Source organism: Octopus bimaculoides, chromosome 26, assembly GCF_046866305.1.
Source record: "Octopus bimaculoides isolate indiv1 chromosome 26, ASM4686630v1, whole genome shotgun sequence".
In the NCBI taxonomy this organism is placed as follows: Eukaryota; Metazoa; Mollusca; class Cephalopoda; order Octopoda; family Octopodidae; genus Octopus; species Octopus bimaculoides.
Window position 1 is genome coordinate 21,033,490 of NC_142953.1, and position 23,069 is coordinate 21,056,558.

The following is a 23,069-nucleotide window of genomic DNA, read 5'->3' on the forward strand; positions in this document are numbered from 1 at the left end:
GTGGGAGTCATTGGGTAGAGTTGGAAAATGATAAAAGTAATAGTAATGAGGTGATAGGATGAATGTTCAAGGTACAAAACGGGTAGAAAGGAGTGGGGCTAGGAGTGGATGGAGGAGTAGGGGATTCCTGATAGAGTGGAAAAGTTGGATAGAGATGATGATGTGGTAAACAGGAAGACCAGAGAGATGAAATGCTGGGTAGGTTGCAGGAGTGGGTGGCAAAGACGGAGAGGCTGGTACAGTGCATCAATGCATTATTATTTTTATTTTTCCTCTTTGCGTTGTTTAAATATGTAAACATGAAGCTGTCCTTTATAATCCTTTTCCTCCATTAATCAACAAATTGAATTTTAATTATCCGTTTATTTCTATTTCCACAAAATAACAGGTAATGTAATATACATAACATCTTTGATATTGGGAGGAAGGGGGGGGAAAAAAGGAGAGAGGTGGTGGGCATGGGTGGAGAGAACAGGAAATGAGAAATAGAAGAGGAAGATAGAAAGAAAAAGCAGGTGGGTGGGGAGAGAGGGGGGTAATGTGGTTTTCGTTTAAACTGTTTTGTTTTTTTATTAACTCAAAATGTATTTGAGTTCATTTAAACAGAACTTTAGTAGGAAAGGATAAAGAAGGGAGAGAAGGAGAGGGGTAGAGAGAGGGAGAGAGAAGAAAAGAGACAGAGAGAGAGGGAAAGAGACAGAGAGAGAGGGGAAGAGACAGAGAGAGGGGGAAAGAGACAGAGAGAGGGAAGAGACAGAGAGAGAGGTAAAGAGAGAAAATGAGAGAGGGAAAGAGACAGAGAGAGAGGGGTAAAGAGAGAAAATGAGAGAGGGAAAGAGACAGAGAGGGAAAGAGACAGAGAGAGGGGGAAAGAGACAGAGAGAGGGGGAAAGAGACAGAGAGAGAGGGAAAGAGACAGAGAGAGAGGGAAAGAGACAGAGAGAGAGGGAAAGAGACAGAGAGAGAGGGAAAGAGGAGAGAGACAGAGAAAGAAGAGAAAGAGAGAGCAATAATGGGGAGAGAGGAGTTGAGAGAGAGAGAGAGAGAGAGAGAGAGCAAGAGAAGAAAAAGACATACAGACACATTGTAAAGAATACAAACTGCAGAGTTATGGGACGTAAACACACCAACATTGGTTGTCAAGCGATGGTGGTGGTGGTGGGGGGGGGACAAACAGACACACAAACATATACACATGCACACACATATATATATACATACACACACATATACGACGGGCTTCTTTCAGTTTCTGTCTACCAAATCCACTCAGAAGGTTTTGGTTGGCACAAGCCTATAGTAGAAGACACTGGGCAGGGTCCCACTGCATGGGACTGAACCTGGCACTATGTGGTTGGGAAGCAAGCTTCTTACCACACAGCCACTGAGTATAGTATAGTAGTTATATACATGGGATAAGTCTAGCTTGGCATGTTTTCACTAATGAAAATGTTCTATACCTTTTACATATTTCAGGCATTGGATTGAGGCCATGCTGGAGCACTGCCTTGAAGAAGTTTTAGTCAAACAAATGAACTCCAGGACTTATTTTTCTTTTTAAGCCTAGAACTTGCTCTATTGGTCTCGTTTGCCAAACTGCTGAGTTACGGAGATGTGAACAAACCAACACCTGTTGTCAAACAATGGTGGTGAGGGACAAGTAGACATGAAGATACATGTGTATATCACCATCATCATCATTTAACATCTGTTTTCCATGCTGGCATGGGTTGGACGGTTTGACAGGGGCTGGGAATTGTCTGTTTTGGCAAGGTTTTTATGGCCTGATGCCCTTCCTAAAGCCAACCACTTCAAGTGTAGTGGGTGCTTTTTACATGGCACACACACACATACACTGAAGAGCTTCTTTCGGTTTCCATCTACCAAATCCCCCTCACCTCACAAGGCTTTGGTCATCCCGAGGCTGTAGTAGCAGACACTTGCCCAAGGTGCCATGCATGGAACCATGTGGTTGGGAAGCAAGCTTCTTACCACACGGTCATTCTTGCACCTGCAACAGTTTAGCATCTTCTCATTCTGTAATTGCTTGAGGTGCTTGTGTGGTGGAGGGCAGACTGAGAGCCCTGTTGGCTTTCCCACTCCTGAATCAGTGGGACATGGAGGATGTGATAGTTGTGGGAGGGAGGGAGAAAGGGAGAGAGAGAGAGAGAGAGAGGAAGAGAGAAAAACAGAGAGAGACTGGGAGAGAGAAAGACAGAGAGAGACTGGGTGAAAGAAAGACTGGGAGAGAAACTGGGAAAGACAGAGAGAGAGAGAAAGAGAGAGAGACTGGGAAAGACAGAGAGAAAGACTGGAGAGAGTCTGAGAGAGAGACAGAGAGAGAGAAAGACAGAGAGAAAGAGATATAGAGAAAGAAAGAAAGAGAAAGAGCAAGAGAGTGTATACAAGAGAGAGCGATATATATATATATATATATATATATATATATATAGGGTGAAGTATATTTGCCACTTAAATGTGGCTGACCCCTAAGGGTGGATGTTACTGTTGCTTTTAGCCCAGGAGAACATCTCCTCCAGCTGGCTTTTGACACACATCTGCGTCCTGTCGATATTTGCAAAGGGAAGTCATCCTTCCCATCTTGATCTGCGATACGCACGGACTCGAGTTTCTAGGTATTTACCTGTCCTCAGCGTACGACAATCGCCGACCTTCGATGCGAAAGATTTTCCTTTGCAGATACTTATGTCTTTTTCCAGTGAAATTATTCACTGATCTCGAAAAAGTGAAAACAAGCAACGTTAAATCTCTGAACGAGGTATTAACAGTAACTGCACGACAAGGCGAAGTGTGTATATATATATATATATATTCATTAGAAATGCAGAGACGCCTATAATAGGACATCTACTCGCTAGAAATAGCAGCAAAAATACTACATACCACAAAAGTTAGGGATAATTTCGAAAGGAAATGAAAAATAAAAACTTTTACCAATCTATATTCTGTACCATGGTTTCAAGTTAATTTTAGTAAGATAAAGATTATATCTTACAAGGTCGGACTATCGTCAGCAGAATATATATATATATATATATATATATATATATATATATATATAGAGAGAGAGAGAGAGAGAGAGAGAGAGAGAGAGAGAGAGAGAGAGAGAGAGAGAGAGAGAGAGAGAGAGAGAGAGAGAGAGAGAGAGAGAAGAGAGAGATAGAGAGAGAGAGAGAGGGAGAGAGATAGAGAATGAGAGAGAGATAGAGAATGAGAGAGAGATAGAGAGAGAAAGAGAGAATGAGAGAGAGAGAGAGAGAATGAGAGAGAGAGAGAATGAGAGAGAGAGAGAGAGAATGAGAGAGAGAGAGAATGCGAGAGAAAGAGAGAATGAGAGAGAGAGAGAGAGGAGGAGAAAGAGAGTTGCACTATCTCTCAGTTGGTACCCATTTTACAGTGCTGTAGGTTGGAGCAGTGTGAAATGAATTGAGGTCCATTTACTTGTTTGACTAAAACCCCCTCAAGGTTATTGCCCCAGCATGGCCGAGGTGCAGTCCAATGACTGAAACAAAGAATGGACAATAAGAAATAAAATAAAATAAAATGCAAAAAAACCTTTGTACATTCCTCATAACAATTGAAAGGTATCCAACATTCCAGAAACTTTCAAAAGTTTGTTGTCATTAGAAACTGGGGGTCATCAATCACCCCCCCCCCCCAGTTTACTCAAATTCCTGGATTCTTGAAGGGGGCGTGAATTGTAACCCTTGGCCGATGGTGGTGATGGTTGAATAGGAGTGAATGTTAAACGGTGGGGGGGGGGTACATGAGGTGGTTTGCATGGTTCGGTGGTCACAGTTAAAGGTTCCCCGAAAAGCTGTGTGGTGGAGGTCAGCCAAACGATGACACATACAAGTAAACTAACCACAGCACACTCACCCTTCCGCCCCAGCATGGACCATACCTCTTCACTCTTCCTCCCACCCCGCCCACACAATAAAACAATAAAACAGTGGATCTCTTGTTTAATCAGGGTGGTTCAAAGGAAGGGTGGAAATTAATGGTGTGGGGGTGGAACAAAGGCAGTGTAGGTGATGGTGATGTTGGTGGTGGCGATGGTGCCAGTGGTGGTAGTAATGTAGGTTGTGGTGGTGGTGGTGGTGGTGGTGGTGATGTCGGTGGTGATGGTGGTGGTGATGGTGGTGGTAGTGATTTTGGTGTTGTTGGTGGTAGCAGTGTTGTTGTTGTTGTTGGTGTTGGTGTCGGTGGTGATGTTGGTAGTGGTGGTGGTGGTGTTGTTGCTGGTGGGTTTTTTGGTGGTGGTGTTGGTGACTATGGTGGTGGTGGTGGTGGTGGTGGTGGTGATGGTGATGGAATGACAGGGAGAGGAAGCCATACACATTGCAGAGTAACAGGAAATATGTAGAGAAAAGATAAAACGCACAATGAAAATTTTAAGTCTGAAGGTTGGGCCTCCAGCCAGGCCCTTCACAATACCCTTAAAGCCAGGAACTTTTCAGCACACCCTCAGGTATACGTGTGTGTGTGTGTGTGTGTGTGTACATATACACAGTAATCCTTCACCATATCACGGTTCACCTATCATGGTTTATTATTTAAGTTTATGTCGATTTCTCCTCTGTGGTGTCATTTTGCATTTATAATGAAATATATATATACAAATTATAAAAAATAATTAAAAACAATATACAGTACAGTACTGTTTCTACTTCATAGATTTTCACTTATCAGGGGTGAGGTGGAACCTAACACCCATGATTGACGAGGGATTACTGTATCAACATCATCATTTAAGTCCATTGTCCATGTTGGCATGGGTTGGACGGTTTGACCGGGCTGACACACTGGAAGGCTGCACCAGACTCCAGTATAATTTGGCATGGTTTTCTATGGCTGGATGCCCTTCCTAACGCCAAACCACTCTGAGAGTGTAATGAGTGCTTTTATGTGCTATCAGTATGGGTGCGTGACACCAGTATCTGTCACGACTGCAATTTTGCTTGGCTTGATAGGTTTTCCTCTCAAGAAAATGCCAACGGTCTTCATAATACCAACGGTTTCAGTCATTGCCTCCATGAAGCCGAACGCTGAAAAGGAACTCAGCCACTGCGCCTCCATGAAGCTCAACATTCAAAAGACATTTCTTACATGTCACCAGCACGGGTGCACTTGGCTTGACAGATCCTCTCAAGCATAGTATATAGCCAAAGGCCTCAGTCACCAGTCATTGCCTCTATGAGGCTCAAAGCTCATGCTTCACCCCCTCATCCCATGTCTCCCTGGGTCTACCTCTACCACAGGTTCCCTCCAGTTAGAGATTGGCGCTCCTTTACACAACTGCCCTCATCCATATGCATCACGTGACCATATTAGCACAGTTGTCTCTCTTCAACATCACATCTGATTCCTCTTATGCCTAACTTTTCTCTCAAGACGCTTACACTCTGTCAAACATACACACTGACATTGCATATCAAGTGAAGAGTACTGGCTTCATGTCTTTCAAGTCTACGCATGTCCTCAGCTGTCATAGCTCATGTTTCACTGTCATACAGCATAGCTGTTCGCACACAGGCATCAAACGATCTGCCTTTCACTCTGAGAGAGAAGTATATACATAATTATAAAATAATATGATCTGAAAGATCCTGGTCTAGAAAGCTAGTAATCCTCAATGTGCCATTTGTACTGTGGCTAAACTGGTGAGTCATTTTACTCGTAAACAACTTGAAAGTAATCGTTTAGGATCAGTTACATTGCTTTTGTTTTGTGTTAGGGTTCGGGTTAGGGTTATCTAACAAATTGTGTTTAGCTTTGAAGCATATGTAGTCTTAATTTCTCTCTTCCATTCCTTTCCCTTTCAGATTATATATATATATATAATTATATGTGGCCATGCTGGGGCACCACCTTGAAGAATTTTTAGTCAAATGAATCGACCACAGGACTTATTCTTCTTTGAAGCCTGGTACTTATTAGTTTGGTAAAAGATATGCTAGAATAAGTCACAGGGATGTAAACACACCAACACCAGTTGTTAGACAGTGATAAGGTACAAACACATACACAAAGACATGAGCCTGGTGTAGCCATCTGGTTTCATCAGTCCTCAGTCAAATCGTCCAACCCATGCTAGCATGGAAAGCGGACGTTAAACGACGACGACGACGATATACAACAGGCTTCTTTCAGTTTCCGTCTACCAAATTCACTCACAAGGCTTTGGTCAGCTTGAGGCTATAGTAGAAGACACTTGCCCAGTGGGACTGAACCCAGAACCATGTGGTTTGGAAATGAACTTCTTACCACACAGCCATGCCTGCACTATACACACACACACACACACAATTAATAATTATATATATAATTATATTAAAGCTATTAGAAAAGAACTTTCTCCAACATGCTGAAAGTAGACGCCAAAGAAGCCCCTCTACGAAACTCGTGTTTTTTATAGGAGTTACACAGTGGTTTTTTACTACCTTTGGCTTCTACTTTCAGAATGCTGGAGGAGGTTCTTTCCCGACCTCTTTAATACAATTATATAATTATGTATATAATTATTAATTTAGTATATAAATTACCTACAAGGTTTTATTTCATGCTGGCCACTCAATATAATAATTAATGTGGTTTTATTTTGAATTCTATTAAGAATAAATGATAAAGTATATATAGGAGTGGCTGTGTGGTAAGTAGCTTGCTTCCCAACCACATGGTTCTGAGTTCAGTCCCACTCCGTGGCACCTTGGGCAAGTGTCTTCTACTATAACCTCGGGTCAAGACTTGAGAGTAGATTTGGTAGACGAAACTGAAAAAAGCCCATCATATATATATATATATATATATATATGCATGTGTGTGTGTGTGTATATGCTTATGTGTCTGTGTTTGTCCCCACCCCCCAACATCGCTGGTGTGAGTACATCTCCCATGACTTAGCGGTTCGGCAAAAGGACTGATAAAATAAGTACTAGGCTTACAATAAAAAAGTCCTGGAGTCGATTTGCTAGACTAAAAGGCGGTGCTCCAGCATGGCTGCAGTCAAATGACTGAAGCAGGTAAAAGAATAAAAGAAATATATATATATATATATATATATATATATATAATTATGTGTATTTCTTCTATCTTAATGAATAAAAATTCTTCTGATAGAATAAATGGGTTAATAGAAACCAATGTAGCAAAGAACACAAAATAACTGTGTTTAGCTCCTGTTTTTAAGGCAGGAACTCCTTGAAATTTTGGGTATTTGAGTATATTTAAGAATTTAAGGAATGGAGAAAACGCATGTTATAATTGCATACTTTATTCCTACATATGTTTCAAAGGATTACAACCTGTGTGATCCATAGGGGTCTTTGATATTAAAATTGTAACCTTCTCATCAGGGAAAGCATGGGAATCATCTTAAACGTAAGACATTATGACCGATTATGAAAACAATAGATGGATAAGGTTATGACTTGATTCATTTGAAAAAACCGTTAGAGAATTGGACGCTGCCGGATAGTGGGTTGGACAACACATACCTATAAATGTGTGAGAACGTACATGCATACATAAATACATATACACAAACACACACATACATGCATACTGATACACACACACATATATATATATATATATGTATATACATATACATACATATGTGCACTTGTATATACATATATATATATACACACACACATATATATACACTCATACGTCCACATTTATACATATGCACATACGTACCCACGCATATACAAATATACACATGTGTGCATGTCCCCATATACATATATGTATCCATTTATATATACACACATGTATATATAGAAATATACACATACACATAGCTATACATCTACGCCTATTACCTAATCAAATAAACAGATTCGCATATACATATACATACATGTATACATACGTAAACACACACATGCACATACATACATACATACAAATACATATACATATACATATACATATATATATAAAAGATAAATAACTCAAGTGTTTTTATATATACATACATACACATACCCATATACATACATCCACATATCCATATATATGTGTGTGTGTGCATGTATACATATATATATATTCGTACACACACACACATATATACACATACACACATGTACACATACATATACATACATAAACACACATACACGCATACATACATATATACATACATACACACACATACATATAGAAATATTTACTTACATACAGAACCTAATAACGCATACATATGGGTTTATACAAATACATACACAATTATATATGCTTACATATACGTAGATTTGTACACATATACACACATATATATCCCTATGGATCACACAGGTTGTAATCCTTTGAAACATATGTAGGAATAAAGTATGCAATTATAACATGCGTTTTCTCCATTCCTTAAATTCTTAAATATATGTATATATATATATATATATATATATATATATATAAATATACACACACACACACATATATACACACACACATATATATACACCAAATTTCAGGTTCTGTTTACTAAATCCACTCACAAGGCTTTGGCCGGCCCGAGGCTATAGTAAAAAAACACTTGCTCAAGGCACCTTCCAGAACCATGTGGTTGGTGAGTAAACTTTTTATCACACAGCCACACCTGCACCTATAAACATTATTATTATTATTATTATACAATAATGTTTCCTGCTGAATCGAATGTACTTTTGTCATTTTTCATAATGTACTGCTCCATTGCTTTAAATTTAAATAGGACATGATCTAACGCACAAAGAACTTTTCATTACTACATTTATTTTGAGATGCTCTCTGTTTCTTTCATTTAATTTTAAATATAACAAAGAATTTAGTAAAACAACTTTGTTATCATTAAGCTAGTGTTAGGAACATAAATTGTGACTAAGGTTTGGTGGAAGATTTCAATTCAGAACTTCTGAAAACAAGACATTTGTACTACAGAACCAGACGTGGTTTCAGCTTGGTTGGTAACTGAAGGGTTAAGATGTGTTACACATAACTGGTGGTGGTGGTGGGGAGGCGCTTTTATCACACCAAATGTGGTCATATCTTAACTGAAATAAGGTCATTATTTTTGAAGCATCAAAGTGTCCAACTGTACCGTAGGACAAGGTTTATGTTGGATATAAACATTAAAAACTGCATTACTTATTGCAGGAGGTGGGGGCAATGTGAAGACATGGAGACACAGGTGAGCAGGAAAGTGAATACCTGCTCATATAGGTAGACAGTCCTACACATGCATACATAGGTACATACACCCATGCACACACACATACACACACTGGATCTATTCCAACCAACACTCATACACACAAAGTATACACACATACACTAGTAGATACATACAAAAGTATACATACACACACACACACACACAGAAAAGCATATGCACACACGCACACACAAAACTATACACACACACTCAAGTATACATACACACACAACTATATATACACAGGCAGTAGGAGAGAAATATATAGATTGCTAGCTATAGGGAGTTGAGGGGAGGGGACTGAAGAGACAGACAAGCAGGCAGGCAGGCTGACAGACAGGCAGACAAGCAGGAAGGTAGAGTTAGTGAGTGACAGCAACTGAAAGGACAATTATTGTGGGGAGAGGGGGAGTGAGAGACACTGGGGGGGGGGTTATTTATTGTTGAACTGTGATGGAGGACAGGTATTTGGTGGGTGGATGGGTAGGGGTTGGCGGAGGGGGGAAAAATGAAAGGATAAATTGAGGGTGGGAGGAGGAGGAGAACAGGTGGAAAATGGGTCTTGACTGAGAGGGTGAAGAAAAAATTGTTGAGATCAGCAGAAAGAGTGAGAGAGAGAGAGAGAGAAAAAGGAGGGAAAGGAGAAAGGAGTGAAAGGAAGAGGAACAGAGGATGAAAAGAGAGGGGGGAAAGGGGATAGCTAGGAAGACCTAGCAAAAGACAAAGATGGTGTCTGTTGGGAAGTGAGAGGATAACACACACACACACACACACACACACACTAATACACAGTTTTGTTCACACACACAAATATAGTTACACACACACAAACAATAGATTTAAGGAGATACAAAGGTGATAGTGTCACAACTATTCCCCCTACCACCTCCACATTAATCTTAAGTACTTTCACCCACCCCATCCCCTCCACCATCATTTCTACCATCACCAGCAAGGTCACCACCACCCTAACTTATTTCTCTCTTGCTCTCTCTCTCTCTCTCTCTCATCACCACCTGGCTTTTTCCTATTAAAACTAATAACCCCCCCCCCGTGCACTGCACCCTCTACTCCCCTCCGACACCGGGAGGGGGGGTGGTGCAAGCACAGGACCACCCTGCCTGGAAAACCTGCACCAACTGGAGGTGCCACCTCCTACAAACAGAACAGGATTGCAGGTGCATAAAGAAAATGTGGGCTGCGCAAGTCTAGAAAGCAACTTGCTGCCTTGATTCCCAGCCGAACCTTCCAAGCATGCATCGGACTGATTGGACACACCAAATGCACTGTGACCCATCTTCTTCTCCCATGTGGTGTCCTTGGTTATGTAGACAATGATGGACAAACATAGTTATTTATAAAACTGATAAACCCTCACTCGAAGGCAGCAAGCACTCAGAAACGTTAGCATGTCGGGTGAAATGCTTAGCGGTATTTCATCTGCCGTTACGTTCTGAGTTCAAATTCCGCCGAGGTCGACTTTCGGGGTCGATAAATTAAGTACCAGTTACACACTGGGGTCGATGTAATCGACTTAATCCATTTGTCTGTCCTTGTTTGTTCCCTCTATGCTTAGCCCCTTGTGGGCAATAAAGAAATAAAAATCATTAGCATGCTGGGTGAAATGCTAAGCGGTATTTCGTTTGTCTTTATGTTCTGAGTTCAAATTGCATCGAGGTCAACAAATTAAGTACCAGTTGTGTACTGGAGTCAATCCGGATCTATTTTAAAACGGGGGCCACATTTTTCATTAATGTTTTATGTAGTGTTTTTGGTACCGAAAGACTTTCAAACTTCGTATACTTATCTATTTTGTGTTATAGAACAGAAAAATATTTTTGTATTCGAATTTATTTCATGTAAAAAATTGTCTTATTTCGATAATTTCAACCAATCACTGACAAGTATTCAGTTGTTTATATTTACTCCTTTGGCTGATTAAGCGATGTAAAGCGTATTTAATCTCCATACCTTCGTTTTATTTGCTTTTTTCATTTTAAATTTGCTTTAACCCTAACCCTAACCCTCGGGTTAGGGTTAGGGTTAATTGTTTCAGAATCGTTTGTTTATGTAGTCGGCACTTAATGTATATCGGCTGAATGGACGTCAGTGATTGGTTGAAATAACAGAAATACGACAACTTTAACATGGAATAACTTAGGGATTTCTTTTTTTTTAAAGAAGACTAAGAGAAAAAGATGTTTTATATGACACATTCTACCAGTGTTCCAAGTTTCAAAGTGTTTCGTTAATGAAAAATGTGGCCCCCGTTTTAAAAAAGATCCGTCAATCCAATTGACTGGCCCCCTCCTCCAAAATTCCAGGCCTTGTGCCTAGAGTAGAAAAGAATATTTAAAAGGTTGAAGGTTGTGAGCTGGCAGAAATGTTAGCATGCTGGGCAAAATGCTTAGCAGTATTTTGTCTGTCTTTACATTCTGAGTTAAAATTCCATTGAAGTTGATTTTGCCTCTCATCCTTTTGGGATTGATAAATCAAGTACCAATTGCATACAGGAATCAATCTAATTGACTGCCCCCACCTCCCAAAAATTTGGGGCCTTATGCCTAAGGTAGAAAAGAATAAACCCTCTCTCAGAAGGGATAGGTACATATTAAAAACTCTAAGAGTTCCCCTTTCAGTGGATACACACATGGCCCTTTATTATTTGCTAAGTTGGTTTTAGATTAGGGTCCCTTTCTGCAATATGTACTCAGTCTATCCCTATCTATCAAAGTTCTAGCCTGGTGCTTCTTTTAGTTTCCACCTACCAAATCCATTCACAATGGCTGTGGTTGCCCCCGTTCCCTCGACAACTGATGTTGGTGTGTTTACGTCCCCCGTAACTTAGTGGTGCAGTAAAAAGCAACTGATAGAATAAGTACTAGGCTTACAAAGAATATGTCCCGGAATCGATTTCTTCAACTAAAAATGCCCTTTTAAGGTGGTGCTCCAGCATGGCCCCCACAATCAAAATGACAAACAAGTTAAAAAAAAAAAGAAAAGAATAGTATAAACACACATCATATTTAACATCCCCTTTTTCATGGCTGCACAGGGTCAGACAGAATTGGGTCAGAAGGAGGAGGAGAAGAGAGGGGGGGCGACAACGGTATTTAGCAGTTATATAAAACAAAGGGACACTTGTAAAGGACAATATTACTATTACTGCTACTACTACATCACCACCACCAACACTACTACTAACACCACCTACAGGAGTATAGATAATTTTGGTAGTTTCTGTGCAGCCTGTCTCTTCAAGTAAATTCTCAAATATTAATTAGCACCATCATCAACATCATCGTCGTCGTCGTCATCAAGAGCCTCATCATTATGGTTGGATGTTTAAGAAGCTTGCTTTGAAACTGTGTCACTTTGGGTTCAGACCCACTGTGTGATGCTTTGGGCAAGTATCTTCTACATTTAGCCCTGGGCTGACCAGTGCCTTGTGAGTGAACTTGGTAGGAAGAAACTGGGAGGAAGCCCATTGTGTGTATACATGTGTGTGTGTGTGTGTGTGTGTGTGTGTGTGTGTGTGTGTGTGTGTGTGTGTGTGTGTGTGTGTGTGTGTGTTTTGCAGCCTTCATGATGTAATAATATTAATAATAATAATAATTGCAGTATATAATAAATGTTTATATATATGCGCAGGTAAGTAGCTTGCTTACCAACCACATGGTTCTGGGTTCAGTCCCACTGCGTGGCATCTTGGGAAGTGTCTTCTACTATAGCCTCAGGCCGACCAAAGCCTTATGAGTGGATTTGGTAGACGGAAACTGAAAGAAGCCCGTCGTATATATGTATATATATATGTGTGTGCTTGTGTTTGTCCCCCCTAGCATTGCTTGACAACCGATGCTGGTGTGTTTATGTCCCCGTCACTTAGCAGTTCGGCAAAAGAGACTGATAGAATAAGTACTAGGCTTACAAACAATAAGTCCCGGGGTCGATTTGCTCGACAAAAGGTGGTGCTCCAGCATGGCCACAGTCAAAGGACTGAAACAAATAAATATACATGCTGTGTGGTGAGTAGCTTGCTTACCGTCCCAGGTTCAGTCCCACTATGTGGCACCTTGGATAAGTGTCTTCTACTATAGCCTCGGGCTGAACAAAGCCTTGTGAGTGGATTTGATAGATGGAAACTGAAAGAAGCCCATCATATATATATATATATATATATATATATATATTCACACCATATATATATATATATATACATTTATACATGTGTGTGTGTGTATTTGTGTGTCTGTGTTTGTCCCCCGACTGCCGCTTGACAACCAATGTTAGTATGTTTACAAACACGAGCAACGCCAGGTCTAACAGCTAGTATTTACATATATTAGATACATTTTTACATGTTAAATATTTGAATAAATTAGTCTCATTTACATATATTAATTATTTATATGTATGTTAAATATTGATTTAAAACTCTGGCACAAGGCCATCGATATCAGGGCAGGGGTGGGGGTTTAAGTCGATTTCTTTGACCTAGTGTTCAGCAGGTACTTATTTTGTTGACCCCAAGAGGATGAAATATAAAGTCAACCTCAGCAGCACTTGATCTCAGAACATAAGGACAGATGAAATGCTACTAAGCATTCTGTCAGTTCACCACCTAATGTGTGTTGAAATATATCTACCTGGCCACTATAAGCTGATGATATATATATATATATATATATATATACATATGCACACACACATGTACACACATACATGCATGCATATACACAGATACATGCATACACAAATACACACACACACACACAAATACACACGCACGCACCCACACAGGTGATTTCAGTCAAATTCAACGTATAACCATTGGCTACGTTCTCAAAGTTTTTTTTTTTTTGTACAAATTCTTACCATTAGTTTATTTCTATGAGAGAGATATTTTCTGAAAATTTCAACTTCACAGCTGAAGACAATCTTATTTTAATGACTTCTTAAAAGATTTGAAAACAATTTCAAAAGTTTCAATTCTTAGATTTCTTCTATTTTAAAAGGGTTCAAATTTCAAATAACATTTATTCCCTGCTTTGAGAGAGCTATTTCTCTAATCTCTACCAAAAAGAATTTTGAAAACAGAACGAGCTGTTGTAACCTGAACTCTTCAGAAAAATAATTCAAAGTTGAAAATCTAAATAAAAAGAACAAAAATCAAAAGAGTAATGGTAAATTTTGAAAAAAATATCCAAAATTTAAGAGATTTTTAATCTTTAACAATGCATGGTAAGTATCTCATCTAATGTAATTTAAACACTTTAACATTTAACCCTTTTGATACCAACCCACCTGAAACTACCTCTGGCTCTGTAGTACAAATGCTTTGTTTTTGTAAGTTCTGAATTAAAATCTTCCACCAAACCTTAGTCACAATTTATGTTCCTAACACTAGCTTAATGATAATCAAGTTATTTTACTAAATTCTTTGTTATATTTAAAATCAATTGAAAGAAGCAGAGAACATCTCAACAGAAATAGGGTAACAAAAGGGTTAAAATATACAATAGAGAAACAATTCTTAACCCTTTCGTTCCCAACCTGGCTGAAACTGCCTCTGGCTTTGTAGTACAAATGTCTTGTTTTCAAAAGTTCTGAATTAAAATCTTCCATCAAACCTTAGTTACAATTAATGTTCCTAACATTAGCTTAATGATAACCAAGTTATTTTAATAAAATATTTATTATATTTAAAATTAATTGAAAGAAACACAGAGCATCTCAACAAAAATAGGGTAACGAAACTGGTCATATCCAGCCCAAATATTCTACCTGTCTTATTATGTTCACACCAATCCTACAATGATCTAAAAATAAACAGTTACATCATTGAAATCTCAAAGCTACAAGATAATGCAGGATTTATTCAAAACAACATGATTAAATAAACATTAGATTTGAGAAAATAATCTGAATGTTAATGGGGTAGAACAGGGTTTGAAAAGTTATAATATTCAAATTTAGTCAATAGAAAAGTCTTTATTTGAAAAAGCTGATGTTTATTTTCGATTTTTAAATCTTGAAGGGTTTTTGGTCGAATAAATCAACCAACTTTCTTCTATTGATCTCTTTGGTTGAAGGGCTAAGTTACAGGGGAAATAAACAAACAAAACCTGTGAAGCAGTGGTAGGGGCCAAACAAATATACGTAGGTGTGTGTGTGTGTGTGTGTGTGTATGTGGATAAAGCACCCATGCTGGGGCCACGTATAAAATACCAAGTACACTCTGTAAAGTGGTGGTCGTTAGGAAGGGCATCCAACTGTAGAAATCTAACAAAAACAGACCATGGGACCTGGTACAGTCCCTGGCCTTGCCAGCTCCTGTCGAACCATCCAACTCATGCCAGCATGGAAAATGGATGTTAAATGATGATAATGATGATGAATATACAAAATACACACACAGTGGGCTTCTTTCAGTTTCCGTGTGTTAAATTTATACACAGCTTTTGTTAGTCTGGGGATATAAAAGAAGACACTTGCCCAAGGTGCCATGCAGTGGATCTGAACCCAGAACCATGTGGTTGGGAAGCAAACATTTTACCACAGAGCATAACCTGTTCAATAATTTGAAAAAGTTTCAAAGCTAATCTTAATTCTTAATTCAACATCTTGATTCTACAAAAACAGTCAACTGTGTGACAAATGGCACTTCACATGACCAGAATACCTTTATTGATACAGGAGGTAAAATTATAGAAAGAGTTTAAGAGACACCTGAGTCACCTGGTTGATTGGTTTATATTATAATAATAATAATAATAATAATAATATTAATAATAATAATAATTGATAATAAAAATAATGATAGGCGCAGGAGTGGCTGTGTGGTAAGTAGCTTGCTTACCAACCACATGGTTCTGGGTTCAGTCCCACTGCGTGGCACCTTGGGCAAGTGTCTTCTATTATAACTTCAGCCCGACTGAAGCCTTGTGAGTGAATTTGGTGGACGGAAACTGAAAGAAGCCTGTCGTATATATATGTGTGCGTGATTGTGTGTCTGTGTTTGTCCCCCCCCTCCCCAACACCACTTGACAACCGATGCTGGTGTGTTTACATCCCTGTAACTTAGCGGTTCGGCAAAAGAGACAGATAGAATAAGTACTAGGCTTACAAAGAATAAGTCCCGGGGTTGACTTGTTCGACTAAAGGCAGTGCTCCAGCATGGCCGCAGTCAAATGACTGAAACAAGTAAAAGAGGAAAGAGAGAATGCTTTCTACTAAAGGCCTGAAATTTGGGGGAAGAGGCCTACTTGATTACATCGACCCCATTGTGTAACTGGTACTTAATTTATTGACCCCAAAACGATGAAAGGCAAAGTCAACCTCAGCCGAATTTGAATTCAGAATGTAAAGACAGATGAAATGTCGTTAAGCATTTCACCTGGCGTGCTAACAATTCTGCCAGTCCACTGTCTTAATAATAATAATAATAATAATAATAATAATAATAATAATCCTTTCTACTATAGGCACAAGGCCTGAAATTTGGCAGGAGAAGGGTATTGTCGATTACATCAACCCCAGTGTTTCAGTGGTACTTAATTTATTGACCCCGAAAGGATGAAAGGCAAAGTCGACCTTGGAGGAATTTGAACTCAGAACAAAGACATACGAAATACCACTAAGCATTTCGCCTGGTGTGTTAACGATTCTGCCAGCTCGCTGCCTTCATAATAATAATAAATAAGGATTTCATTTATTTGCCACAAGGGCAAAGGATGAGGGAAACAATACAGAGACAGATAAAGTGTGGGGATTTACATATCTCTTTGTCTTTTACTTGTTTCAGTCATTTGACTGCGGCCATGCTGGAGCACCGCCTTTAGTCGAGCAAATCAGCCCAAGGACTTATTATTTGGAAGCCTAGTACTTATTCTATCGGCCTCATTGGCCGAACCGCTAAGTTACAGGGACGTAAACACACCAGCATCGGTTGTCAAGCGATGTTGGTGGGACAAACACAGACACACAAACATATACACACACACACACACTTATATATATATATATATATATGTATATATATATATATACACAATGGGCTTCTTTCAGTTTCCGTCTACCAAATTCACTCACAAGGCTTTGGTCTGCCCGAGGCTATAGTTAAAGACACTTGCTCAAGGTGCCACGCACTGGGAATGAACCCAGAACCATGTGGTTGGTAAGTATGCTACTTACCACACAGCCACTCCTGCGCCTATAATAATGAAAGGATAAGAAAAAAAGAAAGTCTACATGGTATAGACTGAAAAAGAAGGGACAAATATGCAGCAGGCAAAGGTTAAAAAAAAAGTGGTGGGGAGGATGATAGAGATGTGGCCCTCCTGATACAGGAATGCCTCTAGGGATAATTGAGGAACCCCACTGTCCGATACATCCCTGATACCTTATGAGCAAGTGCCCTCTCCAATTCTTTCTCTCCGACTCACAGGTCTACACTTAGAGAAGTACCATCCACTCTTGCCATTTTCGCAATTTTCACCCACCTTTCAATGAACTCACTCGAGGACAGCACTTCACTCTCCACTCTCAATTTCCTTTTCGAGTGAAACTTGAAAGAGTCAATGAGACTTCCTCTACCAAAGAGGAATGTATCTGTCCTCATGCCTTTCAGCCTTGTCCAAACTACCTCTTTCGCTACAGCCACCAATAATAATAATAACAATAATAATAACAATGATAAAAATGACAATTATGATAATAACGTAATTAACAAAAATAACTATAGTAATTATGTAATAATAAAAATAATTATGTAATAAAAATAAAATAACTAATAATTATGTAATAATAGAGATGACAATAATTATGTAATGATGATAATAATGGCGATAATTATGCAATAATAAAGATGATAAAAATTATGTAATAATAATAATATTAATAGTAATAATAATAAAAATAATTTTGTAACAAGAAGTGAAATAAAAACATGATAAAAATTTCTTTTATAAGCAATAAAAAACATTTATAGTCAAACGGAGAGAAATGGGATGTGGTGAAGGTCATGCAAGGATTTGATTATTTTTTTTTCATTTTACTTTATGACAGTTTTCTTCATTTACATCAGTGGTTCTCAACCATTTTTTGCTAACAGACCCCTTTGATTTCTGTCTTACCCTACTAGATCCCTGTAGTTGTCTGATGTATATAAAAAAAAATGCTATTATTTTTGTAATTAAATATAATTAGAAACTGTATAAAAAAAAGAAATTGTTAAATATTTTGTGCATTGTAGAAGTATAACAGATCTTATTGCCCTTAATTTTTGACAACAAAATCTTGTATGGACCCTTAAGGGTCACACAGACCCTGGTTGAGAACCTCTGATTTCACTAGAGCATTATGGTATTCAAGCTTTTCCTTTTGGGAATAAAATGGAGGAAAACGAAATGAACTGGTTAAAAACTTGGATATCAAAAGCAATGTTGAGTTTGGCTCAGTTTGAGCTTAGCTCTATTCTACAGCGCTTGGTACATGTCATGCAGCAACAAGAACCATAACATTAATAGAAGAAATCTCGGGTTTGTAGGTGGGAGAAAATGGGAAGTTGTGACAATCATGCACTGATGCTGGTTTCTTGTGCAGACGAGAAAGTCTGCGAGTTTGGTAGCGGAACAGAACCGGAGGTGGAGATGTTTGTATATTTTGGTAAATACATAAGCGAGATGTATGAAATGGTTTGCATTAATTTGGTAAAATGATAGCAATGATGTGTAGGGAGAGAGGATGTAGTGAATTAAATGAAACCCAGTATATTACTGGTACACAATATACCAGTCCATGGATGTGTGGTTAAGAAGCTTGCTTCTTAGCTTAGCATGGTTTTGGGTTCAGTCCCACTGTATGGTACCTTGAACAAGTGCCTTCTTTTAAAGCCCTGGGCCAAGCAATGCTTTCTGAAGGAAATCGCTAGATGGAAACTAAAAGAAGCCTGCTTATTGCATGTGTGTGCAAATATATACATATGGTATCCTATGTGTTGATTGTCTAGATTCTATTGAATCCTATAACTAATCAATATATATACATATGTGTGTGTATATACATATATGTATATATGTATATATATATATATATATATATATATATATATATATATACATATATATATACATATATATATATGTGTGTGTGTATATACATATATACATGTGTGTGTTTATACATATGTACATGTGTGTATATACATATACATATGTGTGTGTGCATATACATATACATGTGTGTGTATATACATATACATGTTTGTGTATATACATATACATGTGTGTATATATACATATACGTGTGTGTGTATATACATATACATGTGTGTGTATATACATAGCTTAGTGGTTAGTGTTTTTGGCTCACAATCTTAATGTCGTGAGTTCAATTCTCGGTAGCACATTATGTTCTTGAGCAGAACACTCAATTGGCAAAAATGAGCAGTACCTGTATTCCAAAGGGGCCAGCCTTGTCACACTCTGTGTCACGCTGAATATCCCCGAGAACTACATTAAGGGTACACATGTCTGTGGAGTACTCAGCCACTTGCATGTTAATTCCATGAGCAAGCTGTTCTGTTGAGTGGATCAACTGGAACCCTCGTTGGCGTAACCAATGGAGAGCCAGGCCATATACATTACAAACACACAGATATATATATATATATAACCCCACTATTTACTGACTTATATATATATCTATATATATATATATATATATATATATATATATATATATATATAATAAAGGGTAAGAATCATTAATGATTTTTATCAAGTGGTCAGAGCGTAAATAAAAACCTCATAGGTAAATTTTACAAATATTTTATAATTATAAGAAGGGCTTGGCTTGTGCCTCAGCACACACTGAAAAATAGACGTCAAAAGATACTATTAGCACCATAAATTCTCTGAGAATATGTGGTGTGTTTATTCTCAGAGAATTTATGGTGGTAATACTGTCTATTGACGTCTATTTTTCAGTGCGTGGTGAGGCGTAAGCCAAGCCCTTGTTATAATTATTTATATAATTATAAAATATATATACATATATATATATGTATGTATATGTATGTATATATATATATATATATATATATATATATATATATATATACACATACATACATACATACTTTTAGTTATAATTTCTGCCAATTAAAAATAATGATAAAAAAAGTTTAAGCAAAATATATGAATAGCAAACATCTTGGCTGCTAATCCAATACCATATTCTTTAGTTTATTTCACCTCTCAGAACTCTAATTAGTTACCTAATAATATTTAGCTTTGTTGCTTTATATTTCCAATTCAAACTTCACTTATGTTGGATTTACCTTTCATTCTTCCTGGTTGATGAAGTCCCAGGGAAGTATCGGGACAGATATACCGTATTTTAATGTGTATAATGAACCCTTTTTTGTCAAAAATTAGGTTTAAAAAATATGGGAGTTTCTTATACATGGATAATATTATAATCCCTTACAAAACCGTTTTTCTAAATTTTAAGCCCCCAAAATTATGGGGGTCCTTATACATGTTAAAATATGATAATTGTTTGCTTGCTCTGCTCTCCTATAGAATATGAAGCTTTATGCTTGCATGTGCCTTATGTCTGCACAGACCCCTGCACCAGCAAGAACCCTACATAGATGCAGGCCTGTGCCACCATTAGCAAATTCTTTTATTTAGGTATCGAGGGAATACCAGGAGAAAGTTCTTGATAAGAGTTTTGTTTTTTGTTTTTTTTACTATGTCAACTTTGGTTTCACTTTGGTCCCTTGGTTTAGCATTTCACATTTGGAAACCATTTCATATTCGCTGCTTAGGAATAAATGAATGAATAGATGGATGGCAGATGTAGAGATTAATGAATGATTGTATGTGTGAAAAGATTGGCATAAACATCACAACATCTTTCTTTCTTTCTTAGAAAAAAAAAAAAAAAGTAGTTGTAGTTGAAAAGTTTCATATTGATCCATAAAAATTCACATATTTGTCACTAGCTCTCAATCTCAGGACATGTTTGCTTTCTATGTCACACATTTTCTCTCCATGTCTGTCACACACACACACACACACACACACATTCTACCCCTGCAATGTCTCTCAGTCATACTCTCTTCCTTTCATAAACTCATTCTCTCTCTCCTTCACTCACACTCAGGCCCTAACTCACACTCCGGCTCTCTCTCACACTCAGGCTGTCTCTCTCTCTCACTCAGGCTCTGTCTCTCTTTCACTCAGGCTCTGTGTCTCTATCTCTCTCACTCACACTTAGACACTCTTTCTGTCTCTTTCTCACTTACACTTAGGCAGGCTGGCTGGCTCTCTCTCTCTCTCTCTCTCTCTCTCTCTCTCTCTCTCTCTCTCACACACACACACACACTATCTCTCCCTGTAGGAAGAAGGGTTGTTTGCCGGTTCAGCTCAGTTCGATGCAGGTAAGGATGGAGTTTACAAACTAGCAGAGGAGGAAGACAAGGATGGGATGAGGAAGGCGGATGCAGAGGAAACAGGAGGTGAAAAATAAAACACCAAAAAAAAAAAAAAAAAAAAAAGGAAAAAAAAAAAGAACCAGTGGGTATATATTTGTGAATGTAGCTTGGAACAACAGACCTAAACTGTTTCAACATTATTGCTGCTTCTCTGCTGCATAGATGTGCCCTTCCCTTCGTGCAGGCGATACAGTTCTGAAAGAATGTAACAAGTGATGAAATTTTAGCCAGGAAGGGTTGGCTCGTACTTTTCAAACATCATTATCGTTAATATTAAAAGATGATAATTAGTTTAACACGCCAGATCACCCACCACCACCACCACCACCACAACAACACAAACAGTTGTAATACTACTACAACTACTACTTCTACTACTACTACTATTGTTTCTGTTAATTAGTGAAAGTTAACGAGGAGGGAGTTGGCTTTTAGTTTATAATTATAATAATAATAATAATAATTATTATAGGCAGTGAGCTGGCAGAATTGTTAGCACGCCAGGAAAAATGCTTAGCGGCATTTTGTCTGTCTTCAATTTCTGCCGAAGTCAACTTTGCCTTTCATCCTTTCGGGGTCAATAAATTAAGTACCAGTGAAACACTGGGGTCGATGTAATCGACTATTTCCCTCCCCCAAAATTTCAAGCGTTGAGCCTACAGGAGAAAGGATTATTATTATTATTATTATTATTATTATTATTAAGGCGGTGGGGTAGCAGAACTGTCAGCATGCCGGGCGATATACTCAGTGGCATTTCTTCTGTCTTGAGATTCCATGTTCAAATTCTACTGAAGTCAACTTTGCATATCATCTTTTTGGGGTCAACAAAAACAAATACCAGTGAAGTATACTGACAGTTTGAACAAGAAAGCAGTGAACCTAGACTTTTATTTGCTTACAATTCGATCAGCTCTTGAAAACAATATACACACCTTAATTTATACTTATTCAGTAAGATACAAATATTATTTATTACTTATGCATCCTTTTAAAGTCTAGCCAGGCTGGATAGGACTCCAGTCCATCGCAGCTTTACTCAAGAAGCAGGAAAAGTGAGAGAAAGTTGGGGCGGAAGAGTACAACAGGGGTCACCACCACCCCCTGTCAGAGCCTCGTGGAGCTTTAGGTGTTTTCGCTCAATAAACACACACAACACTTGGTCTGGGAATTGAAACCGCGATCTTCTGACTGCGAGTCCGCTGCCCTAACCACTGGGCCATTGCACCTCCACAAGATACAAATATACACTATTAATATCCAGCACAAGTCCACATACTCAAACAAAAAAAGAGTCTACATATTTAACCCTTTCGTTACCAATCCAGCTGAAACTGCCTCTGG

General features: G+C 38.3%; 1 protein-coding gene across 3 annotated transcripts in view; it reads right to left on the reverse strand.

Annotated features, from left to right (window-relative positions):
- The window catches only part of LOC128250919 (tyrosine-protein phosphatase non-receptor type 11-like), a 69,072-nt gene extending 47,143 nt beyond the window's left edge, over nucleotides 1–21,929 (reverse strand). The window contains exon 1 of one of the 3 annotated variants that reach the window (XM_089342454.1): nucleotides 21,847–21,929. The gene's annotated coding sequence lies outside the window, so the exon portion shown is untranslated. Of the gene's footprint in view, nucleotides 1–21,805 lie in introns of all 3 variants that reach the window. The other 2 variants (XM_089342455.1, XM_089342456.1) reach the window with 2 other exon arrangements.
- Between the last annotated feature and the right edge of the window lie 1,140 nt (nucleotides 21,930–23,069).